Here is an 8173-nt window from a genome sequence, read left to right as displayed (position 1 = left end):
TACATTAGGTGTTGCTGTAGCTGTCTTCATCGACTTGGTGGTTCAAAATATTGCTGACAGTTTAATGGCTCGGAATTTTTTCATGGAAATGACCAGATGTTTTTAAGTTATGCATCGTTTTTATTCTACAAAACTCTGAACAGGTGTACACCATCATCATAAAATTTAGGTAAATCGCTCTTGTTGCTCGTATTATGGATAAATATAACAGACGTCCTATTTGCCAAGGAGATATTTGCAAAGGGATGCCATGCACACAGAGTGATTTAAATAAATACATAAGTAAATACTTATATTAGAATTAACAGAAAACGATCCGCTTGTATTTGATATGCTGCTGCTGAGCATGCATGATGGCGTTAAAAAGTTTCATAGAAATTATCTGATCAAATGAATCTCAATTAAATTTTTTGGTCAAATGAGGCCACTGCTTTGCTATATTATTTGAGTTAATGATATTTGATTAGTATTTAAAGTTGTGACTCTGCTATAGTCATTTATGCTATGAAAAAGGGACACTCGTTGTGGGAATCATCCTTCTCTTGATTATAGGCCCCAGTGAAACGATGGCCAACGTCCTATCCGACGGACGTTATACTGCTCTTAGATTGCCCTCTACTCAGCGCCCTAGCTGCAAGTTCATCTAAAAACTAATTTGTTTGGTTGCGCTTGCATCGTTTCTTCTATTGAGAAATTTTCTAGGAAATAAGATAAGGTGATCTCAAAAATGTTTCCACTTAGTTTTACGAAACACTTTGCATTCAACAACCAAATGTTGAGAAAAATATATGACAAAATTGACCCTATATATATTTAAATCTGGTTTACAAAAAAGCTATCGCGAAATAATAATGTTTTGCCCTCTCGATAAAAGTGAAACGAAACATTTTATAAAAAATAGGGATGCTCTATTTGTTTTATTCTATTTGTTTTTCGGTGCTAGGTTCAATCTTTGACAGGCGTGGACCAACGATTCATTCAAAGTAAACATTAAATTCAAGGCATAAAATGCGGCATCGTTCTGAGCCCCCATTATACACATGGATAGATGTGACATTAGCTTGCTAATTCGAAGCCAGAACGAATGGTTGATTTATCCCACGATAAATTTCCACGATTTGCGCCTCGTTATGGGTAACTCGGGATGACCGATTGTTATTTGCGAAACATGCATGAAAAAAATGAGTATCCCTTGGCGACAAAAAATATTGACCCTCCCGTAATTACACCATTAATTCCCCTGCGGGAGAGGTACGTCAGCGGCAGCTCCGGGAAGCTGAACTGTAAGTCCAAATATTGATGTCCGCGGCATCAATATTTTCCGTGAACCCCGTCTGAACTGACGCTGCATTCTTTTGTCAGGCTTCAAGCTATCTCGGGCGCTGATGGTTGCGACGAGATGCCTTACACTGGGGAGAAGGTGGGGGGCACGTCATAATATGGCTAAGTCGTCGAAAACAATGGGAGGAGGTAGGGGGAGCCGTGGGATATCTGCCTATGGCCCGTCAGCTAGACCTTCCCGGGAGACCGAAGGTGGAGAAACGCCCCCCACCCCGATATGACGCCCACACCACGAACTCCTGGCCCCCCAGGTCCCACTCGTTTCGGCGGAAGAGCCAATTTACGTGCGGCGTCGCTGGGAGCGAAGGCCGTTGATGGCTTTAATTTGATTATCGCGTAATGTTGGGGTCGGGCGAGAGGAAGGGAATGTGCCGGAGGTGGGCTAAGGGTTTGCAGGTGGGAAAGGATGGGGGTTTGGGATGACTTGTGGGGCTTTTCCCCAGCACACCTCTTGTAAGTTGTTCCCCCTGCTGCCCTCCGGGGCCGAACGTTCGTGAGCCATTCGACGCAGTAGGAGAGGGAGAGGGTAGGAGTGGGGGCGGGCGGACCCCCCCAGTGAAGCTTTGAGCTGCCTCGACCACAATACCCTGCTTTTGTCCCCTCGAATCCCTATTGACGTGCCGGCGTCGTTCACACCGGGATCAATGTAGGTCATCCGCGATAGAATCTCCTGCGTTTGGTCGGCGAATATAATTTGGGGAGTGGACCACCGGATAACCAAAAACGATCCTTATGTCACCCTTTAAGGTGTTGCCCATGAACGGACGCACTAGTGGAAATTCGGCAAAAAAAAAAGATAATTTGATTTATATTTAAATAAGTACTTGCAATTTTCCGTGATTATAAAATTTATTACGACCTAGGTTTCAATGTTACTAGATTACCTTCAAGATACAGAATTTTTTCTTTGAAGATGGTGTAGTAACATTGAAGCGTAGGTCATAATAAATTCTATTGTCGTGTGAAATTGCAACTATTTATTACGCTATGGAAAAATTCCACTCAATCACGCTTGAGTCATCGGATTTTATAATTTGATTTACCTTGGGGCATATTTAATAAGTACTAGGCGTGCGGAATTCTCGTGAACGTAGTCTCTAGTACGAGATACGAAGAATTTTATTTTTTTTAAATGCATTATTAAAAATTTTCGCATTCCTGGAGAATGGTATTCATATCATGACTTCAAAATTTCGTGACCTTAATTAATAGGTCTCGTGGACTCTTATCAGGGACCGTAATTAGAAGAACATAGCGTGGCATTGCCAGGAAAATTTTCCTTTAAAATTTGTCTAATTTGCATGAGTATCTCAAATATTTTCACCGTTCGAAATTGCATTCTTTGAAAATTTTAATACTCTTGCGTCCAACTACGAGCCTTTTGCACCACGAAAATCTCTATTCCTTGCTAAATAGAGACCGTATTTACTACCTAACGACCGAGGAAAATATTTGAAAAATTGTTGATAGTTATATACTGCTTATCTTCGGTGTTTTTTTAGCCTAATGATATTCATTCTCACAAGGCTCTTGAGAATCTTACGTAAAAATATGTTATTTCTGTGGCTAAAGCATTTTAGTACCTTACTAATTAGAACTGCTGGAGTCGAACTATGGTCCACCGAATTAGCGTCGTGCCCATCAAATGATTTTCCTGCCAAGGAACTTTTCTCTCCTTAGTATTTTTTTATGGTCTTTCTGAAGTAACTCCTAGACCATGTTGCATTAATATTCGATGCCCACCAGAAAATTCTAAGGAGGCTGGCTAAGTCTAGACCAAGGCGAAAGACTTTTTTTTCTGTCGAAATGTTTCGCATAGGTTGATTAAATGAAGAGCATTTTCCGGTTTATTTTTCGATTTTTTTCAAATCGATCGGTATTTTCAGCATGATATTGCACTTACTTAACAGCTAGGAATCCGTGAAAAAAATATCGAAAGTGGCCAATTTATCCACGAGTTCGTAACGTCAATTTGAGTCCCACGGTAATTGGAAGGAGTTAGAGAGAGAATTTAGATATGAAGCAATCATCTCGAATACGCAGGCCCGGAAATAGGATGGAGCAGGGGGGCGCGTGCCCCGGGCGGCGGATTTGAGGGGGTGGCACTATTTGACAAGTGACTTTCCAAATTTTGCGTAGTTTTAACTGTGTTACATCACAAACAAATCAATTGTATTTGTCATGTATAAGTATATTTCAGTGCATCAATTTAAGTTTTATTTCAATGTAAAGGTAATTTACGCATTAATAAGTAAAAGTGTATTTATATAAGCGTTATGAAAAAGTGTTCTTCTTAAATAAAACTTCTTAATAGAATACTTCCGGTGTAAAATTTAAACTACCGCATTTCAAATAATAGCATACGGAGGTGTTATACTTTAGTGTCGGGGGAAGGGGAGGTTGGAGTATCAGGGAAGGGGGCGGCAACATGATCTTTGACCTCCTGACAAAAGTCTTAGATCCTGCGAATACGTCGTGACATTTTGGAAGGCATTGTATAAGCGTTTAATTCAGGAGACAAATTACGAAAGTACGGCGTATGTAACATGCTTTCACGCGTGAACGCAGAAACCGGGTGTAATTGAATGGAATGCTGTTGGCCTGTAGCGTCTTCAACGCAAGAAGAACGGACATAAACAAACGGGGAAAGAGGGAAATTTTTTGAAAGGGATTTTCTTTCGGGAAAGGACAGTATCGCAGTTAAGTGGGTCAAATGGACTAACTGACGAAATATAATCCCGTGCACATGCGTGGTTCGGGAATGACTGGCCCAGTGTGCTTTTAGTCACGAAAATCAAAGATAATAGGAGCGTTGAAATCGACAGAAGATATTTCAGAGCAGACAAAACAGCGGAGAGGTATTTTTCCACCCAATCGCTGGTAATTAGGATTGAGGCAACTCTCAATCACCATAAACATCTTGCCGCAGTTTGGTAATAAGTGGGGTAGTCTAAATCACATTCAAAGTGGGGGAATCCCCAGAAATTTTCGCGGCAGAGTTATCTTAAAAATGCTGTTTTGGGCTTATGAATTAGAAACATCTGGTGGAAATCAACACACCACCTTTTACTTCGGGCATATTAATCAGCGGTAATGAGTAAATAATAGTTGGCCCACACCATAGGTTGGTCTGTTTTTAATCGCAAAAAAGTGAGGTTTTAAGCATATTTGAATATTAATCGGTACGTATTTAAGGTGCCTCTTCAAATTATTGAGGTAAAGTGCCATAATATCTTCCAATCTTGATAGTTAATCGTCTTGAAAACCTGTAAAGACTTAATCATTGAAACAATCTTAATGTTAAAAATTCTGAAAAAGTTTTCTTTTGTAGTCAAGGGGGCTTGCAAAAGATGAGGCCTTCGCCTTTTACCAAGTTTTCAATAATTTTTCCTATTCACATTGGTATCCACTGTTAAACATCAATTTTGTTTACCTGCTTCAGGCAAGACCTCCGGCCTGTAGCGAAGAGCGTTTATTTGTTCAAGACAACTTCGATTTCAATTTTCCAAAGTTTTTTCGGCTTTCGCGAGGAATTTTCCAAAAATCCGTTAAAAATTTCAGCTGACATAAATTTGCAGGAAAACAACACGGAAAAATATTAAGTCACGGGAACGCAAACATTTTAAGATTGCTTTACCTTTAAAATAACAACATAGTTTCCGAGTTCAAATCGAAAAAAAAGTAAAAAAAATCGAAATCGATGAACATACAGCACTCGTGTTTCCGTTTCTCAAGGAAGTAAGGAAATCAAAGCGAAGAAAGATTCTTCGTCACAGTAGAAAAAAATGGTTCATGAATGCATTCGTTGATTACAAATGAAGGTGCAAGAACAATTATTGTACTAAAATAAGCGATCATATGCATGGGATGCATGTGGGCTGTAGATTTATTATTGTGAGAAGCCAAATTTGAAGCCTCTATATCGCGTAAAACCTTTCGCCATTCACTCAGCATAAGCACTACATGTGAGCGAGCCTTTTTAAGTGTCGTTGATGTGAACTCTCCATTCAAATCAAACGCGTCTTAAACATATTCCAACCACTTGGTGAGTGAGTTTGTAATTGCAGATGAATATACTGGGTTAGACAGCTGGATGATATCTTCAGCAGCCGACTATTTAATTGTCGTGGGGATCGGGTTGGTGTGGTGGTTAGAATGTTGGCTTCCCACCCGGCGGACTCGGATTCAAATCCCGGCGGTGGCAGAGATTTTCAGAGACTGCCCGATCCCTGCCTGAATGTTGTGTGGAGGACATTTCAAGCGCAGCACTCCGTCCGTCGGATGGGACGTTAAGCCGTGGTACCCTTGGCGCCTTTTGTTAAGAGGAGACTAATGCCGACGCCGGGTTTCTCTCCACCCTTCCTCACCTACCACTTCCTTCATGGCGCAAATGACCTCAGCTGTCGGTCGCCTCCTCCAATACCATGCCATGCCATACCTTAATTGTCGTTTCAATAATAGCAATACTATCAGCTGTAAACGGAGGCATTTCGTTGTCACGGGAACAAGAAAATCTATCTAACAAACATCGGTTAATCTCCTGTCCATCTACTCCAGAGCCATTCACTGGGAAAGCAACTGTTTTTACGAGGTTATAACGGTTACCACGGCGGCTCAAGGTTCCCTATCGTCAGATGCACGGACAATGGAGAGGGAAAAAGTCTAAATTTCTGATCGAAATCGCGGTGTAACTATTTCCAAAACCCTTCGTTACACCCGCGCTATGAAAACTAGTCCGCCGTTTCTATGTATCCATTCTTTACATGGAGATGCCCATACGAAATGGGAATTGAAAATCGCGCGCCAGTCTCAAGACTACGATTGGCATGCAGGCATGGAGCCATTACGAAAATCCCTCTCAGTATCGCTTCTGAAAGTATTCGGTAAAACTTAGCTTAGAGGCCGAGCTTATATCATATGGAACAGCAATAGTTCAAAGTTATTGAACATAAAAACGACCATAATCCACCCCTGCTTTCACGTACCAGCGATATAGCTGGTATTCGTCCCTTTGCACATTGGATCTAGCAAAATATCTCCCCTCTGCATTTTAGTACAGACAAGAAAAGTATCGTATGGTATTTGGAGGAGGCGACCGACAGCTGAGGTCATTTGCACCATGAGGGCAGGGTATGGAAGGAAGGGTGGAGAGAAACCCGGCGTCGGCATTAGCCTGCTCTTAGTACAGACAAGAGGTGAGGGAGGAGGTTGATGAGCACTGCTAATAAAGGTGCCACTGACATTTTGGGGAGGAGCCAAAAAAACCGTATTTGAGGGAGGTTAAAAATAATGAAGTAACATTAATAAAATGAGTAAATATAAACAAAGAGTGGCCCCCAGTGCAAAAAGTTGCCTGAGTCCATGAAAATATCTAGTTGTCGTTTTGAGCTCGTCCACACTGCAAATATGTCATCCACATATCTGAACCAGCAGCGGATGTTGTTTGTGTTGATGGAGGCACTGCTAAATAATTTCTCCTCAAAATGATTGATGAAAAGATCTGCCAATAGGGGTGATAAGGGAGAATCCATCGCTAAACCTTCATTTTGGTGGTTGTAATTGCCCTCAAATCTAAAATAGTTTTGCTCTACACAAGTGGTGACTAATGCAATGAATTCACTAATTATTCAACTACTTTATGAACTCACTGTACACCCAATCATGTAACATTCATTTCACGCATGAAATAGAAAACAAAGGAAAGGTGAATTTCCTTGACTTGACTGTGACGAGGAAAGAAGGAGAATTTGAGCTCACCATTTTTTGGAAAGACACCACAGCAGACTATGTCATACCAGCTACATCCTGTCACCACATTTCACAAAAACTATCTACGTTCCATTTCCTAACTAACCGGTAGTTGGACATCCCTCAGTCACAATGCAGCTTTCAGAAAGAATTTAATACAATTGAGTTTTTAGCTGCAAAAAATGATAATGCAGACAGTTTTACAGACAAAATTTTAAAGAAAAAACAATCCAGGAGAGCTCATAATCTGCTATTCACTAACACGGAAAAGAACAACAAGGAGCTTAAGCGGTGTAGGTTACTATATTATGGTTGGCTGAAAAAGAAAGTGCCCTCTCCAAAGAAAAATTCAGACTTGCATTTTAAAACCACGCGAACTTGAGATATCTTCTCAATAGGACAAAAGATAATGTGAACAATTATGTACTTAGTGGAATATAAACATTAAAATGCGATGATTGTGATGCAATATATGTGGGGCAAATGGGTACGGCGTTTCGGACCAGAGCAGATGGGCATAAAAGGTGTTTTCGCAACAGGAATGTGAACCAATTCCACTTTGCAAAACACCTATGGGAAGCTGGAGACAACAGTGGCTTCATACCTGAGATTCTACATCATGCCAAAAAAAAGGAAAAAATGGATGTTTTGAAAGAAATGAAGATAAAGAAGAATTTGTGTGTGGGCCAGGTACTAAATGATGTAGTATTTCAAAAGCACTCACCACTGCTTACCATGGCACTATCCCTCCGCAATTTACCCCCACCAAACCACGTGCTCCCACCCCTGGCCTGCTAACCTTCCCAGCCTTCCCTCCCCCGAACCTTAATCATCACACAACCCATCCACTCCCCCCATCCATCCATGACTCCACCCCCTCCTCCTTCCATTACCTCCCCTACTAGTCCCTACCGCATATAAATTGAGGTTGGGCCGATTATTGTCTTTGTACTCGAGAATGACACCTTAGTGTCGAAATGCTTCATACCAGCAAATAAATTCAGTGAAAATTTACAAAATGTGTTTATATTCATTCATCATGAATTTTCACAAAGTTGGACCTAAATCTATGGATTTCTTTGGA

The sequence above is a fragment of the Ischnura elegans genome, chromosome X (genome assembly GCF_921293095.1).
Source record: "Ischnura elegans chromosome X, ioIscEleg1.1, whole genome shotgun sequence".
Classification (NCBI taxonomy): Eukaryota; Metazoa; Arthropoda; class Insecta; order Odonata; family Coenagrionidae; genus Ischnura; species Ischnura elegans.
The sequence above is the reverse complement of the archived record's forward strand: the minus strand, read 5'-3'. Positions refer to the sequence as shown.